Below are 18394 nucleotides of genomic sequence, written 5' to 3'. Positions count from 1 at the left end.
CACCATGCAAAATTACTGATTTTCTTGGTTTCTGTCTCTGGGCTGGATCCTGACATTCTGATTAAAAGCAAATCTTGAGTCCACACTTCTCAGTAAAGGCTCTGTACTTTTACTGTATGTGATCACCCTGGCCACTTGATGGCAGGAGACCATCTACTGTCTGTTAAAGGTCAGGAAGCTTTAACTGTTAAGCTAAGTCACTGAGTGGGGTACTGCTGTGTCAGTGAGAAATCTTGATTTTTTTTTTCCCCCTTACTGGTAAGTTTTCAAAGCTAACTCCTCCCAGAGATTGTAAAAGTATGGATTCCTTTTCTGACCACATCTGTTCTTTAGACACAAATCTGTGCTACTGTGTTGCTTTTCTCTTTTGTTTACCTTTTTTTTGTCTCTTGCATTTCCGTCTCTTGACCTTCTCACTCCAAGTTGTTTTTGCCCATTTCTAACATTGCTTTTTGTGGTCTTCTCTCAGTTTTTTCTTTGGCATGGGTAATATTGAGCTAATTTCTTTTCTGGTTTTGAGGTTCAAAGTCCCTGAGGGATCCTAATAAAAACATTTATTGTTTGTTCTCAGATGCAGAATTTTTGTTTCTGTCACAAATGGATTAGTTTTGACATGTTTTTAATGCAGAAAATTGATTTTGGTCATTTTAATACCTAAGCAAAGGTTACTTCCTCTACATTGGGCAGACTGGATACCTACCAGAGCGCTTTAGGGAACTTCTCTGGGACACCCGCACCAATCAACCACACTGCCCTGTGGCCCAACATTTCAACTCTCCTTCCACTCTGCCAAGGACACGGAGGTCCCAGGCCTCCTTCACCGCCGATCCCTCACCACCAGATGCCTGGAGGAAGAACGCCTCATCTTCTGCTTCGGAACACTTCAACCTCAGGATATCAATGTGGACTTCAACAGTTTCCTCATTTCCACTTTTCCCCCACTTCCCCCTAGTTCCAAGCTTCCAGCTCAGCACTGTCCCTATAATTTGTCCACCTATCCATTCCACCCCCCCCACCCCTGACCTATCGCCTTCATCCCCTCCCCCACTCACCTATTGTACTCTATGCTAATTTCTCCCCACCCCCACCCTCCTCTAGCTTATCTCTCCACGCTTCAGGCTCTCTGCCTTTATTCCTGATGAAGGGCTTTTGCCCGAAACATCGATTTTACTGCTCCTCGGATGCTGCCTGAACTGCTGTGCTCTTTCAGCACCACTAATCTAGAATCTGGTTTCCAGCATCTACAGTCATTGTTTTTACTCCCTACTTTTGACTCCAGTCCATTTAGTGAAATCAAAAACTGAAATGTGCTTTTTAATGCCTGTCACACTCTTCGATATTAAAATTGTATTCATGTTTTTGGGGCATTGTATTTCCCTAATCATAACTGTTTTTAATTCACGCAATACATTAAAAAAGGTGATTTGAAGTGTCAAAAAAAAACCTAAGCTACGTAAGGCTGTTTTAGAGCAAATGCTTGATCAGCGATAAGTGGTGAGGAGCATCGAAGTGAGAGGGAGGTTTGGGGTGGAAATGATGGCTTGGGACCAGAACTGAAAGCTTTATGGCTTTCCAAATTTCTGTTCAACCTACCTCATACATGTAATAACACAAAGTTGTTTCACTTATGCAATGGAGTTTGGGATAGCCTTAAATCTTAACTTTCCTTCCCCCACTGAAACTGTAGGGTGTAGATAGTGGGTGGAGATTCTTGAACAACTCCCACTCTAAGTGGAAAATGAATTGGCATAATTACATCCAAGTAGCCACTCGGAACAGTCATCACTGGAAAGTAATGAAGTGTACAGCAATGACTCTTAATACACAGCATTATTTTAGAAGTACAAAACTATTCAATGTTAAACCTTCTCCATTATTTAGGAGAAGGAAAGTACAATTAGTTCATTCAATCCAACTGATCTATATCAATCTTTATACTACACTACACCCCTTCCCATCTAAATATTGATGTAATTGTTTGTTCCCTTCTCCTGCAGTAGCCTGTTTAGATTACTCTTAAATACCTTTTATGCTACCTGTATCAGTTATAGCCAGACCAAACTTTCTCACCATCGTTTGCATGAAAGTTTCTTTTTTAAATGCTGGTAACTATCCTATGTTGATGGATGCACATTGTGTGGAAGTTTTTTTTAATGTATCTGAGCAATGTAAACCATAGTGAGGTGTGTAATAGAATCTAATTGAGGCCTATTCTTCATGCCAGAAGCAACTCACTGTTTTAAGCTTTTTGCAGGCTGCATGCTGAGGTACCAATTGAGGGGGATTATTGCTCACTAATTACCTTGTTGACAGATCAATTTGCCTCATTAATACTGAGTTTTCTATTTTACCATCTGGCTAAAAAAGTTGGATACTCCAAAGCATGACAAGAACAGCAAACTGCAATGGAGTACAATCCCTGGGCACCAGTTGCATGCACCATCTCCCCAGAAATTGGCATCTGCTGGTCCCTCAAGACTATCATGGCACCTTTGATTCAGTGGCAGGTTCCTTGGAAACCGACTTTCATTGCATAGCACACTGGTACCCAACATTGAAAGGATGCAGAATGGATGCTTTGCATGCATGGTACAGGTATTTGGCTCAACGCTTGAATCAAGACTGCATCATCTGCCTGCTTTCTTTGCACTCTCAATTAGCACCATCTACTTGCTCACCAGTAGTGCTTTACATTGTCTTGTTATGCCATACCTGTTAGCATGTTGCTGCTCCAGTCCAAGCCAAAGATTGTCACTGCTCTGAGGTTCTTTTTATGCAGAGAAACACACTGGCTACTAGCGAATTTTGAGAAGATTTGTAGCTCAGGTTGAGGTTCTGGACGTAGGTTGCTCACTGAGCTGGAAGGTTCATTTTCAGACGTTTCATCACTATACTCGGTAACATCTTCAGTGAGCCTCTGGACAAAGTACTGCTGAGGTTTTCTGCTTTCTAGGGGGGGAGCTTGGACAACACTCTCACTAGTATCCTTACATGCGGATGAGGAAGGATGCCACTTCGACTGGGACAACACACCAATCCCAGGACAAGCCAAACCGAGACAAGCACGAGAATTCCTAGAAGCATAGCATTCCAACTGAAACTCTATCAACAAACACGTTGACTTGGTCCCCATGTACCACCCACTGAGGAAAAAGGACAGGAAATGACATCACCAACCCAAATAAACCCAAATCTATAAATAGACATCAGCAGTCCTTCGTCTGGAGACTCACTGAAGATGTTACTTAGTATGGTGACAAAATGTTTGAAAATGAATCTTCCAGCTCAGCGAGCAAACTTAGATCCTGACACTGGCTACGTATCAGAAGGGGTCTGTTGTGAGGGGACCATTTTGGTGAATGCCATACAAAGTAATCAAACTAACACAGCATTTCAAGGAGAGGTTATTTGCCTTTGTCACAGACAACTGAGCTGCAATAACCGAGCTCCTTTTATCTTGTGGTACGTGCACAGTGAAACCATGGTTGAATATCTTGTGTGGTTTTGTGGTTCACTGTCTCTTAAGCATTCATCTCAAGTGTCCTGGAATTTCAGTTAGACTTCCACAGTTCCTCCATTTGAAGCTCTAATTTATGGTATTATGATTCAGCTCTTCAACAGTTAATAGGTTCTGCTTTATTTGAATTGATCTGCTGCATAACACTTTGGTCCAGACCTGATGAATTCAGATAATTGCAAAGGTGTCCTGAGTAGGACTCCTGGGTTTCTAATTTAGTATATTGTGGTTCTGCAAGAAGTGAAGGTTCTGTTAGCGGGAAGCTAATTGATTTGAGTCTTTGACTAAAATTAAGCAAAGCTATAGAAAGTTAGAGGTTAGTTGATTATTCAATTTTTAAATTATACGCCTTTATGAATTGAAAGCAGCAATGAAAATAATCACATACAAGTTAGAAACCACACAATGACTTGGTGAAATAATTACAAGCTTTCAGCTTAATGTTAAAATCTATACTATTGAAAGCAAAACCAAGCAGTCCCTGGCATGTGTAGGAATTAAATTCTAGCATTGCCATTTGGAGCAATAAATTTGGTTTGGCACACTGCATTGTATGCTGAATACTAGGCCTTATACATTATGAATGCACACCCTTGACTAGATTATCACTGGAAATTACCAAAGCTGGAGGAGGGGCCATGTAGTGATTATGTCACTTGCCTAGTAAACTAGACCCTCCAGTTAATGTTCTGGGGGGCATGTGCTCAAATCGCACCATGGCTAATGATAAAACTTGAACTCAGTCAAGACTGGAATTTAAAAATTAGTCAAATGAAAATCATTTCTGGATTAGTGGTGCTGGAAGAGCACAGCAGTTCAGGCAGCATCCAAATAGCTTCGAAATCAAGGTTTCGGGCAAAAGCCCTTCATCAGGAATGAAAATCATTGTCAACTGTTCTGAAAATCATCAGGTTCAGTTGTCCAATTTGGGTACGGAAATCTGCCATCCTTACTTTGTCTGACCTACATGTGATTTCCTAGCAGTGCTTTTGTAATTTTACTCCCTCTGAAATGGCTAAGTTACTGAGTTTTAACAGATTTGATACCAAGTCTAGAGAGCTGTTCTACAGGTTAGTTGAGTAACCGTCTCAATAGAATCATAACTTGCAGACTATGTTCAATGCACAACACTCACTCTTCTAGTGTCCTGTCCAGTAGGCATGACAGATCCACCAGATGTTACAGGTCCAGTGCTGGTCGGAGGAGGCAGAGATCAACCCCGGTGCTGACTGGAATCTGCTGATTGGGCCCTGTTCAAACAGTCCGCAGGTACCTTGGACAAGTATGCCACCACTGTCACAGACTTTATCAGCAAGTGTGTGGAGGACTGTACACCGAGGAAGTCAATCTGGGTGTTCCCCAACAGGAAACTCTGGGTGAATCAAGACATCGAGAACTTGATAAAAACCAGGCTTGAGGCCTTCAGAGCAGGAGACACACTCAAATATAAGGAATCCAAGTATGACCTTCACAAAGCCATTAAGACAGCCAAGGACCAATACCGATCCAAACTAGAGACCCAAACAGACACCCGGTGACGATGGCAAGGACTGAATGACATCACAGTTTCTAAAAAGAGGCGGTGCAAAATAGCAGACCCGGTGACATATCCCTCCCAGATCATCTCAACGCCTTCTATGTTCAATTTGAGCAGAATTTAGAGGTAATACCTATTCCAACAAATCCTGATGAACCTATCCCAACAGTCACTGCATCAGAGGTCAGATCAGTTTTCCTTCATGTGAATCCAAGGAAAGTGATGGGACCAGATGGAGTACCAGACTGTGCATGCACAAATTAACTGGCAGAGGTCTTCTTGGACATCTTCAACCTTTCCCTGCAGCAGGCCATTGTCCCTGCCTGTTTCAAGAGGTCCAACAGCATCCCTGTGCCTAAGGCTCATACAGCGTGTCTCAATGACCACCACCCAGTGGCCTTAACTTCGGTGGTCATGAAGTGCTTTGAAAGGCTGATCATGGCATTAGAGTCAAGACTAGAATGGTGCTGGAAAAGCACAGCAGGTCAGGCAGCATCAGAGGAGCAGGAAGATCAATGTTTCAGGCAAAAGTCCTTTATCAGGATGCTGCCTGACCTGCTGTGCCTGAACTGCTGTGCTCTTCCAGCACCACTAATCCACTCCATTTTTTGCCTATCGGACCAACAAATCCATGTCAGATGCCATATCACTTGCCCTTCACCCCTCCCTGGAACATCTTGATGCCAAGAGCAGCTACATAAGAATCCTACTCATTGACTAGAGTTCAGCCTTCAACACTATTATCCCCTCGAGGTTGATTAATAAACTTAGCGATCTCAGACTAAACCCCACTCTCTGCAACTGGATCCTTAGCTTACTGACCCACAGGCTAAGTCAGTGAAGACTGGGACAATATTTCATCCTCACTAGCACTCAACACTGGAGCTTCCCCCCCCCCCCCCCCCCCCAGGGGTGCGTGCTCAGCCCCTACTGTACTCATGACTGTCGCCAAATACCAAACTAATGCCATTTATAAGTTTGCTGATGACACCATCATAGTTGGTCGAATCTCACATGATGACGAAACAGACTACAGCTGGGAGTGGACGACCTAGCTCTCAATGTCAGAAAAACCAAGGAACTCATTATTGACTTTCGGCGGGATGTTACTCATGCCCCCTACACATTAACAGTACAGAGGTGGAACGAGTGGAGAGGATCAAGCTTCTGGGAGTGGTCATCCACAACAAGCTTTCTTGGATTCTTAATGTGGACGCACTGGTTACAAAGGTCCAACAGTGTCTCTCCTTCCTCATGCAGCTGAGCAAATTTGGTATGGCAGCAAATACCCTTATCAATTTTTATAGATGCGCCATTGAGAACATTCTGTCTGGATGTATCACTACCAGGTATGCAACTGTACCATTCAAGATCGGAGATGGTTACAAAGAGTGGTGAACTCAGCCCAGACAATCACAAAGTCCAGCCTCCCATTTATAGAATCCACCTACCAAGCTTGCTGTCAAGGAAAGGCAGACAGCATTTTTAAAGATCCATCCCACCCTGGCAATATTTTTCTACAACCTTTACCATTGGAGAGATGGTACAGAAGCCTGAATGTACGCACCAGCTGGTTTTGTAACAATTTCTACCCTACTGTTGTTAGAATACTGAATGGACTCACAAACTCTGAACATTCGCCTGTATCTGTGTTTTTGTTTTTGCTACTATTTATCTATTATTTACTATCTATGCGACTTAACTATATGATCTGCCTGTATTGCTCACAAGACAAAGCCTTACACTGTGCATCTGTACATGTGACAATAAATTCAATTCAATGAGCTGAACTGAGTGGGTGTGAACGGATAGCAGCTTGGGAAGCTGCTGAAATTATGGATTTGGGACTGGAGCTGAGCAGGAGTGAACAGAGAGCAGCTGGGAAGGTAGGATTTGATTTGAAACTGAAGTGATGTCATAGGATGGCTGTGATTTAATTGGCTAATAAGGGATATGTTAAATTGAATCTTGTTAATTTATTGGTTACAACTTGCATAAGTAGAGATAGAAAAACAGTTTAAAATGTTTTAGAAATTAAATTCAAAACTAATTAAAGTAAGGATGGAGGGTTAGGTGATGTGTTGTTTCCCCATGATACGGGAGCTGATGGACATTGTGGCTCCCAATGACCGTGTCTGTCCTAAGAATTGGTTGCTGGAAGAACTCCAGCTCAGTTGATGAGCTGGAGTCTGAGCTACAAACATGACACATCAGGGAGGGAGAAAAAGTTAAATACTTGAATAATAGTCAAAACTTTTGACTACTTTTTAAGGTTAAATTTATGGGGCCAGCTATTACATGGACACTATTTTATTGAGGGACTGAAATTCATGCCTATCATTAGCAGAAGCCTAATTGATATCTAAACAAATAACTTGATAAAAGAATTATGGTAATTGTGGTGAAGTGCAGGGGGAAACCAGAGGATTGGGAAACTTACAAAGACCAACAGAGGGCAACAAACAAAGAAATAAGGAGAGAGAAGATTAAATATGAGGGTAGGTTGGCCAGTAATTTAAAGGAAGACTGTAAGAGTTTTTTTAGACAAATAAAGAGCAAAGGAGGGCTGCTGGAAAATGACGCTGGAGAGATATTAATGGGGAAAAAGGAAATGGCTGAGGAGCTGAATAATTACTTTGCATCAGTCTTCACGGTGGAAGTCACGAGTAATATCCCAAAACTTTGAGAGTGAGGGAGCAGAGCTGAGTATGATGGCCATCACGAAGGCGAAGGTGCTAGAAAAATTGAATGGCCTGAAGGTAGATAAATAACCTGGACCAGATGGACGACACTCCAGAGCTGAATTAGAATCCCTACAGTATGGGAACAGGTCCTTTGGCCCAACAAATCCACACTGACCCTCTGAAGAGTATCCCACAGACCCATTATCTTACCCTATTACTCCACATTGCCCCTGAATAATGCATCTAACCTACATATCCTTGAAAGTTATGGGCAATTTCACTTGGCCAATCCACCTAACCTGCACATCTTTGGACTGTTGGAGGAAACCAGAGCACCCAGAGGAAACCCACAGAGGCATGGAGAGAAGCTGCAATCAAATCCAGGACACTGGCGCTGTGAGGCAGCAGTGCTAACCACTGAGCCATTGTGCTGCCTGGTAGCCACTGTGCCATCTGTTTCTAATGGGGATATCTGAAGAGGTAGTGGAGACATTAGCGGTATTCTTTTAGGAATTGCTAGAATCGGGGATGGTGCCAGGGGACTGAAAAATCGTTAATGTGACACCCCTGTTTAAAAGGGGAGTTAGGCTAAAGATAGAAAATTATAGACCAATTAGCCTAACCTTGGTCGTGGGCAAGATCCTGGAATCCAATGTGAAGGATGAGATTTTTGAATACTTGGAAGAGCATGTTAAAATAGGCCAAAGTAAGCATGGTTTCATCAAGGGAAGTCATGCCTGACAAATCTGCAAGAGTTATTTGAGGAAGTGAACAAAGAGACCTTGGAGTGCAGGTTCATAGTTCCTTGAAAGTAGAGTCACAGTTAGATAATGATGAAGGCATTTGGTATGGTTTCCCTTTTTGGATAGAGCATTGAGTATAGGAGTTGTGAGGTCATGTTGCAGCTCGACAGGACATAGGTTAGGCCACTTTTGGAATATTGTGTGCAATTCAGGTCTTCCTATTGGAAAGATATTGTGCAACTTGAAAGGGTTCAGAAGTGTTTTGGTAGTCTGTAGAGTAGATTAGTGGTTAGCTTTTTTTATACCTTATTGTCACTACTATAAAGAGATTACACTATTTTGTGTTAGTTTTGTAATTTTGTAAAAAACCAAAAACTGTCTTTCTTTTCAATAAAAAAATTGTATACATATATATAAAAAAGGTTCGGAAAAGATTTATAAAGATGTTGCCAGGGTTAGAGGATTTGAGCTATAGGGAGAAGTTGAATAGGCTGGGGCTGTTTTCCCAGGAGCGTTGGAGGCTGAATGGTGACCTTACAGACCCTCATACGGGGCATGGATAGGATAAACAGACAGTCTTTCCCTCTGGTGGGGGAGTCTAGAACTAGAGGGCATAGGTCCAGGGTAAGAGGGGAAAGCTATAAAAGAGACCTAAGGGGCAACATTTTCACGCAGAGGGTGGTACGTGCGTGGAATGACCTGCCAGGGAAACATATATAAAGGACAACTTGTTAATGCAGAGGTTGGTGTATGTATAGAATGAGTTGCCGGAGAAGGTTGTGGAGACTGGCACAATTACAGCATTTAAAAGGCATTCGGATGTGTATATGATTAGGAAAGGCTTGGAGAGATATGGGCCATGTGCTGGCAAACGAGACTAGATTAGGTTAGGATATCTGGTCGGCGTGGACGAGTTGGACCAAAGGTCTGTTTCCTGTGCTGTATGTCTCTGATTCTGAAGTAATAAGCAGGTTAGACCAAGGAGAGGCAATGGATGTTACCTACCTGGATTTCAAGAAAGCCTTCAACAAGATGCTGCACAGAATGCTGCTAAATCACATAAGGGCCGATGGTGTCAGAGGCAAAGTGCTAGCATGGATAGAAGTTAGGCTGTCTGGGAAAAAGCAGAGAGTGGGGGGATAAAGGATCCTTCTCCGGATAGCAGCTGTTGACAAGTGATGTTACACAAGACTCAGTGTTGGGACAACAGTTTTTCACTATATACATTAACGATCTAGATGAAGGAACTGAGGGCATTTTGGCTAAATTTGAGGATGATGCAAAAGTAGAGGGACAGATAGCATTGAGGATGGGGAGGATGCACAAGGATTTGGACAGGTTAGGAAAGTGGGCAAAGAAGTGGCAAATGGAGTACAAAGTGGAAAAGTGTGAGATGATGCACTTTGGTAGAAAAAATAGAGACATAGACTATTTTCTAAATGGGGAGAAAATTCAGAAGACTGAAGAGCAAAGAGACTTTGGAGTTCTGGTCCAGGAATCTCTCAAGGTAAACTTGTAAGGTGAGTCAGTAGTTAGGAAGGCAAATGCAATGATGGCATTTATTTTGAGAGGACTTGAATATAAAAGCAATTATATACTTCTGAGGTTCTATATAGCTGTAGTCAGACCATATTTGGAGTATTGTGCACAGTTTTGGATGCCATATCTCAGGAAAGATATACTGGCCCTGGAGCGTGTTCAGAGGAAGTTCATGAGAATGGTCCCAGAAGTGCAAAGCTTAACATAAGTAGAATGTTTGAGTACTCTGGGTTTATACTTGATGGAGTTTAGAAGGATGAGGGGGGATCTAATTGGAACATACTGAATGGCCTGGACAGAGTAGATATTGGGAAGATGTTTCCATTGTAGGAAAGACTAGGACCTGAGGGCATAGCCTTAGCATAAAAGGAAGACTTTTAAGAACAGAGATGAGGAGAAACTTCTTAAGCCAGAAGAGTGAATCTATAGGATTCATTGCCACAGAAGCCAGGTCATTGAGTACATTCAAGACTGAGATAGATAGGTTCTTGCGTATCAAGGGTTATGGGGAGAAAGTGGGAGAATGGATTGAGAAACTTATCAGCCATGATTGAATGGCAGAGAAGACTCAATGGGCTGAATGGCCTAATTTCTGCTCATCTGTCTGATAAAGAATGTCTTGGTAGCACCATTACTAACCAAACTGGCCAAGTGCTAAAGGACATACCAGCTCCCCTAGGTTTATTGTAGGTGAGGGAACCAACATAAAGGCAAACCTTCCTTCATCCTCAGCAGTCAACCTATCGTAGATGCTTTTGTCCATCATAGGCACTCCTACTGACACTACCACATAGTGATGGAGTCCCAGCTTCGGTGTTCCCACATTTTCCCTCACCACTGACTCATGGCAGTAGTATGCACTATCCTCTGCAGTATTTTACCAGGCCTTCAACAACACCTTAAAGCACAACCTCTACCACCTAGATGGGTAAGTACAGCAGATAGTTAAGAACTCTCTTAGTACTACACTGATGTGTTTGTCTTGATGAAATTGAAGATAATAAGTGATCCCAGTCACTTACTTAATGTTGATGTTTGTTGAAATCTGTTAACTTAGGTAGTTCGAGCATGGTGCAAATAACACCAAGTTCAGTGGGTTCAGTCCCCACACTGACCAAGTGCTGCATTGGAGTTTGTAAATGAACCTCACTTTCTGTGTTTGTCATTGCTTTGGGGCAGCACAGTGGCTCAGTGGTTATCACTGCTGCCTCACAGCGCCAGGAACCCAAGTTCGATTCCAGCCTCTGGTGACTATCTTTGTGGGGTCTGCACATTCTCCCTGTGTCTGCATGGGTTTCCTCCCACAATCCAAAGATGTGCAGGTTAGGGGATTTGGCCATGCTAAATTGCCCATAGTATTCAGGGATGTATAGGTTAGGTGCACGAGTCATGGGTAAGTGAAAGGGAATGGGTTTCGGTGGGTCAGTGTAGACTTGCCTGTTCAAAGGGCCTGTTTCCACACAATAGGGATTCTAATTCTAATTACAGTCCCTAATTAAATTCTGACAGATTTTTAAATGCTGACAGCAGAATGGCTCACAGAAAGATCAGGACCCATTGATTTCCAACCTTAGCTGTGAATTCCCTTTAAGTCTAATAGGCCTTGTTCTGATCCTTTATGCAAGGCGATTATGTGAGACCATGACCAGAAGAGACACCTAGTTTTAGTGAGGATAAAAAAAAACTGGGCGCGGTACTTGAATATCCATCAATTAATGGCTCTGTGGCACCTATCCAGACTGAACTGGCTGCGTCTCGAAGAATATCACCACCAGAAGGAGCCTACAGCAGATCGTAAGAGAACTAATATGACTGAACAACATACTTAAAGCTCGTCCTCATCAACTTATTTATCACAGATATATATGATTATGACAGTTTTGATTATGTTTTTTTGTGGAGACAAAGTTTTTCTGTCCTCACACAGAGGGCATTCTCAACAGTATTTTGTGACATAACTACAGTTCTAAATAGTATAGGGGTTCAAAACAAAGGTGTTCAAAAGTAGTCCTCCATGAAGTGCTGTGGGAGGAACAGAATTGTGACCATAACTCTGCCTACCCACCGTTTTATTATTCCTAACAGCCTTAAGGAAAACTTTGGTTCTTTATGGAGTGTAAAATGACTTTTCAGAGAACACCTAGGGCTACCTAAAAATAAGACATAAACTCAGCGATGTTACAACACAGGGCTACATACATGCTATATACTGAGCTAAGTAATCCCACAACCAACAGATCTAAACTCTAGTCCTACAGCATTCAGCTTAGAACTTTAATGGACTATTTAAAAAACCAATAGGAGGAAGAAGCTCCATGAACATCCCCATCCTCTAGAGTACAGTATATACCTCTGGCCTCCTCCCAAGGTCATAAGTGCCTGACTCCATCCAATTCTGTTCACACTGTATGATATCACAAAACAGGTGAGTATAGTAGCTGTACTGTTGAAGATCTGTGCTCTAAAACTAACTGGTTTTCATCATGTTGCTCCAATACAATCATACCATGATCATCTGCAAAGCAATGTGAAAAATAAAGGTAGTGAATTAGTTTGGAAAGTGCTTTCAAAGCAAAGCACCTATCCTGGTATGTGGACCTAGTCAATTTTTCACACTGCTTTGCAAATGTTGTTGGGCCCATGATCTTTGATATATCTACTACATTACCTGCTTTGTGAAGTCATGCAGTGTAAGTGGAATTAGTTGAGGACTGGCATTTATGACACCTCAGGAGGAGGCCAGGATTATCTTACTGCCCTCTGGCAGAAGGCAGCTATGGCATTGATGTGCCAGATTCCATTTTCATGAGGATGGGAATGTTTATGGAATCACCACTTGCAAATTTGCTTCCAAGGCACTCAAAATTCTGACTTGGAAATCTATCACTGTTCCTGCACTGTTGGGTCAAAATCCTGGAATTCCATCCCTAATGATATTGTGAGTCAACCCACAGCAAGTGAACTGCAGTGGTTCACGAAGTCAGTTTACCACCTCACTCAAGGGCAGCTGGAATTGGTCATAAATGCTGCCCAGCCTGCAGTGCCCATATCCCACAAATGAATTTTTAAAAAATGCTAGCACTGGGTTCCCCAAACCTTTCTCTCAACCATAGCATAAGGTCATTAACTGTTCATGCCAAGACCAATTCCTATGTAAGGATCTTCTGATCTACTCCCTGTCCTTTTGCCATGTTTTAAAAAAGACAAGGTCATCCCTCTGCGAGTCACCTGTCCAATTATGATTTTTAAGCTGCCCACTTCCTCTCTCCGTATTCTAAGACAGTTTGTCCTTTCTTAATTTCTGATTTTGTTTCTCCTTTCTTTTGTCTTATCCCCACAACAAGTCCCAATTCAGACTTACCTTTTCCTCCGTCATCAGTATTTGTGCCTCCTCTCAGACCTTGGCTGCCTCTACTCATGTATTTTCAGTTAGGTAGCTTCCTAACACTCATTGCTGTCCTATCCCATGTCCCCTTAGCTCCATTTGCTTTCATTAGTGCATGGCATTCTCCTGGTGTTAGAGCATGTGCCTCACTTAGCTTCTCTAATTTATGCAAAAAATGTGTTTCTTGGAGCTGGTGTTTCCATTAACGCGTGTGTCTTTCTGTCATAGTGAAAGGGTTCTTGACTCTGCCCTGCATCGTATCCCTATGCTAATTTGTTTGGTTAGTCAGCCGATAAAGGACCATCTGTGTCAGAACCATATGTAAAGAGTCTACCCTCATTGTCCCAGTCCTCCAACACCCAAAGATTTTCCTTGGCTAAATCTTTCACTGGTGTTGGCCTGTGCATAGAAATAATCTACTGCCTCCAACATGTCCTGCCTTAAGTGTTGTTGTATATGATTGGTCTGCTCAAAATCACTACTACAGCCTCATCAATTTTAAGACCATAAGAAATTAAAACAGGAGTAGGCTATTCGATCCCTCTGAGCTTGCTCCACCTTACAAGAGGCTCATGGCTGATCTGACATTCCTCATATCTACGTTCCTGAATTTCCTTGTAACCCTCATTTCCCCTACTGACCAAGAATCTATTTCAGCCTTAAATATACACAAGGACTCTGCTTCCACAGCTCTCTGTGGCTAGGAGTTCTCAAGATACTCAAACCTCTGAAAATGAAATTCCTCCTTGTCTCAGTCTTAAATTGGCAGCCCTTTATTCTGAGACTATGCCCTCTGGTCCAAGATTCCCATGAGATGAAACACTCTGTCAAGCCACTTGAGAATCTTATATGTTTCAATCTCTCATTCTTCTAAGCTCCAACCTGTTTAGCCTTTGCTCAGAAGACAATCCTTCCATACCAGAGATTATCCTTGTGAAACTTCTCTGAACTGCCTGCAATGAAATTACTTATTTCCTTAAAATGCCAATGTCGAGTTTAGAAACAAGTTTAATTTTTCTTCATGAAGAAGGTTTCAGAACAGTTCAGGGAAAAAGTCTTCCACATTACCTGCTGAACTTGTCTGCTAGATCTTTGTAATTCACGCACAAGTACTTACAAATCCGTCTGTGCTGTAGCTTTCTGCAGTATTTCTGCATTTAAATAATATTCAGCTTCTCTATTCTTCTTGTCAAAGTGCATAACCTTACATTTTCATACATCTGCCAAGCTTTTGGCCACTCGCTTAACCTGTCTGTGTCCCTCTGCATACTATTTGTTTGTGTCATGCCCACCACTTGACTTTCCACCTTCTTTTGCTATCCACAAACTTGGCTATGGAACCTTTACTTTCCTAACCTACGTTGCTATTATAAATTGTAACTGTGGCCCAGCACTGATTTATATGGCACTCTATTAGTTACATGATGTCATCCTGAAAGAGCCACCTTTATCTTAAATCTCAGTCTTCTTTTAGTTAGCCAATCCTCTACCCTTACTAAACCCAGCATCATGGGCATCTTCGTTACTCATCACGTCTTTCACCATGAAGAACAAGGGTTAGAGGTTGATAGGAATGCCATCACCCGCAAGTTCCTCTTCAAGTATTGTACCATGCTGACTTGTGAATACAGTAGTTCCCCCCACCACACCAATACCCGCGGGTGATACATTCCAAGATCTACTCCAGAAGCCCAAAACTGCGGATATTAGCGAGCCCATTCATTTAAATGGGAAACTTACCTCACTGGCAGCCCCTTGGTCCCTGGTTTTGGAATATTCCATGTAATATGTTTGGGCCACAGCAAACTGTGGAAACTGACTGCGGATACAGAGGTCACACTGTGTATTACTGGTCCTTCACCATCACTGTGTAAAATTCTGGTACTCCCTACCTAATAGGACAAGGGACAGCATGTCTCCAATTTAAGAATTCTTATTAAGAAGCATAGAATATAAACCATGAACTGTAAACGATCACAATCTATTAATTTTGAACTCTAGTACAGAAAAGTAAAACAAAGAGGCAGAAAAAAGATGGGATTGTGAAAGAGATAACACACAAAGAAGAGAAGTATAACATAGATTGCAAAGGAACAAGAATGTGGTTTACCACCACCTTCGAGGGCAACTAAGGACTGACCTTGTGTCTTAATCAAATACAGTATATCCTTGATATCCAAGGTTCACAAAATTTGTTGTTCCAACCTCTATCTTTATTGGAACAAGTTAGCCCTGAACCCTCCCTATTTCCTTCTTGAATGCACTACTCTGATACAGGTTCACCTAAAAGTACTTGTTTCCAGTCAACTCTGGCCAAATCAGACCTTATTAAAATCAGCCTTTTCCCAGTTTTGAGTTTGATTTCAGGCCCATCCTTGCCCTTTTCCATAGTAATCTTGAATGTAACAGAGTTATGATGATTGTCTGCAAAATCGTCCCCACTGATACTTCAACCACTTCTATGGTGTGATTTCCTAAAATTTTCCTTCATTTTCCCTCTTTTGTAGAGCCTTCTAAATATTGGCTTAGAAAGCTCTTTTGAATGCACTCCAAAAATTCCACTTTCTCTAAACCTTTCACACTACGACTATTTCAGTCAATATTGGGGAAGATGAAATTCCCTACTATCACTACCCTTTTAATTTTATACTTCCCTGGAATTTGCTTACTTGTTTGCTCTTCTATTTCTCTCTGACTGTTAGTGAGTGTCTCATACAACCCCAGCATTGTGACTGCTCCTTTTTGGTTTTTAAGTTGTGTCCATATGGCTTCAATTGAGGAGCCTTCCAAAACATTATCCCTCCTTACTGCTGGAACTGATTCCCTTATCAATATTATGCTATCCCTCTGCTTTTAAATCCTTCCCTGTCTCTCCTAGAGTATTGAGCTACCAATCTTGCCCTTCTCTCAACCATGTATCAGTTATAACAATGACACGCATTAATTTGTGCCTTCAACTCATCTGCTTACACATAACTATAAATGTCATCCAACCATAGCAAATTCCCTTGTGCCTTAACTGGGCTATAATTTCAATGCCTTCTTGACTCCCTTGTTGTCTAGCCTTGACTGTTTATCTCCCACTTTGGAACCCTTTCTCTGGATCCCACTTCCTGCCACGTTAGTTGAAACCCTGCACAATAGAATTAACAAATCTCCCTGCAGAGATTATTGTGTAGTGGCTCTATTGTTTAATCTATTTCCTAGCTGTCTAAATTCTGATTACATGACCTAATCCCTTTTACTATGCATGCCCTTGCTGCCGTAATATACCACAATCTGTGTTAGTTTACCTTCCCTCTTCAGAATGCCCTACAGCCATTCAGTGACATCCCTGACTCTGGCACCAGGGAGGGAATATTCTAGAGCCTCTTCTGCAACTGCAGAAATGCCTGTCTATTCCTCTTACAATTGAATTCCCTACCAGTATAACCTTGCTGTTCTTTTTCCTTCCCTCTTGTGCAGCAGACCCACCCATGGAGCCACGACCTTGACTTCCACTTCATTCCATGCAATGTCATCTTCCCAACAGTTAGAAAGGGAATGGCTACAGAGGGTTCCTGCCCTACCTGCCATCCTCTACTCTGCCTGATGGTCACCCATGCCCTTTCTGACTATTCAATTTTCACCTGTGGTGTGACTACCTCAGTGAACATGCTGAACTCAGCTTTCTATCATCTGATGTATACTGTGAATAGCTGGAGTCCAAATTCTGATCCGTGTAGTACACCACTAGTCTCAGCCTACCAATGTGTTGATGTCCATGTATTTTCACACGTATTACAATAGATTTTAAGCTTTTTCTTCCCTACCGCCAGTGTAAGACTGACAGTGCTGTAGTTCTCTATTTTCTCTCTCTCGGGTGACATTTGCTTGCTTTCAATCTCCAAGAATCATTCCAGAATCTATAGAATTTTTGAAAGTCATCGCCATTGCATCAACTCTATGTATGGCCAACACCTTCAACACTGTGTAATGTAGACCGTTAGGTCTTGCCAAAATATCAACTTTCAGCCCATCAACCTCTCTTGTGCAGCCTTCTTAAGAATACTGGTTTACTTCAACTCCTCATCCTCCCATGTCAATTGAATCTCTAATTCTGGGAGTTTTAATGTATCTTCCTTAGTGAAATTAGATACAAATTGATAGGGTTGTTAAGAAGGCGTATGGTGTGTTGGCTTTCATTAGTAGGGGTTAGACCTAAAGCCATGAGCTTATGCTGCAGCTCTACAAAGCCCTGGTTCGACCACACTTGGAATATTGTGTTCTGGCCATCTCATTATAGGAAGGACGTGGAAGCTTTAGAGATGGTATAGAGATTTACCAGGATGTTGCCTGGACTAGAGGGCATGTCTTATGAGGAAAGGTTGAGGGAGCTAGGGCTTTTCTCATTGGAGCGAAGAAGGATGAGAGGTGACTTGATAAAGGTATACAAAATGATGAGAGGCATAGATAGAGTGGATAGCTAGAGACTTCTACCCAGGGCAGAAATGGTTGTCATGAGGGGGCATAATTTTAAGGTGATTGGAGGAAGGTTTAGAGGAGATGTCAGAGGTGGGTTCTTTACACAGAGAGTGGTAGGTGCGTGGAATGCACTGCCAGCACTGGTAGTAGAGTCAGATACATTAGGGACATTTAAGCGACTCTTGGATAGGCACTTGGATGATAGTAAAGTAAAGAGTATATAGGTTAGTTTGCTCTTGGAGTAGGATAAAACATCAGCACAACATTGACGGCCGAAGGGCCTGGACTGTTCTATATTCCATGTTGTCATCATTTATTTTCTCTGCCATTTCTCTATTCCCATTATAAATAAATACTTTTGAAGCATATTTTTACGTTTTGTTAGATTGCATTTGTATTATGTTTTCTCATTTGTTATCAATTACTTGGTTCTCCTTTGCTGTATTTTATAAACCACCCAATCCTCAGATTTGTTACCATTTCAGGTAACTTTGGAAGCCTGTTCTTTTAACCTTATAAAATCCT

At 42.0% G+C, this 18394-nt stretch overlaps 1 protein-coding gene across 2 annotated transcripts in view; it reads left to right on the top strand.

Moving 5' to 3' along the window:
• LOC140453192 (protein NDRG4) overlaps positions 1–18394 on the top strand; it is a 231680-nt gene that overhangs the window by 13680 nt on the left and 199606 nt on the right. The window lies entirely within an intron of this gene.

The sequence above is a fragment of the Chiloscyllium punctatum genome, chromosome 26, assembly GCF_047496795.1.
Source record: "Chiloscyllium punctatum isolate Juve2018m chromosome 26, sChiPun1.3, whole genome shotgun sequence".
NCBI classification, from domain to species: Eukaryota; Metazoa; Chordata; class Chondrichthyes; order Orectolobiformes; family Hemiscylliidae; genus Chiloscyllium; species Chiloscyllium punctatum.
The sequence above is the reverse complement of the archived record's forward strand: the minus strand, read 5'-3'. Positions and strand labels throughout refer to the sequence as shown.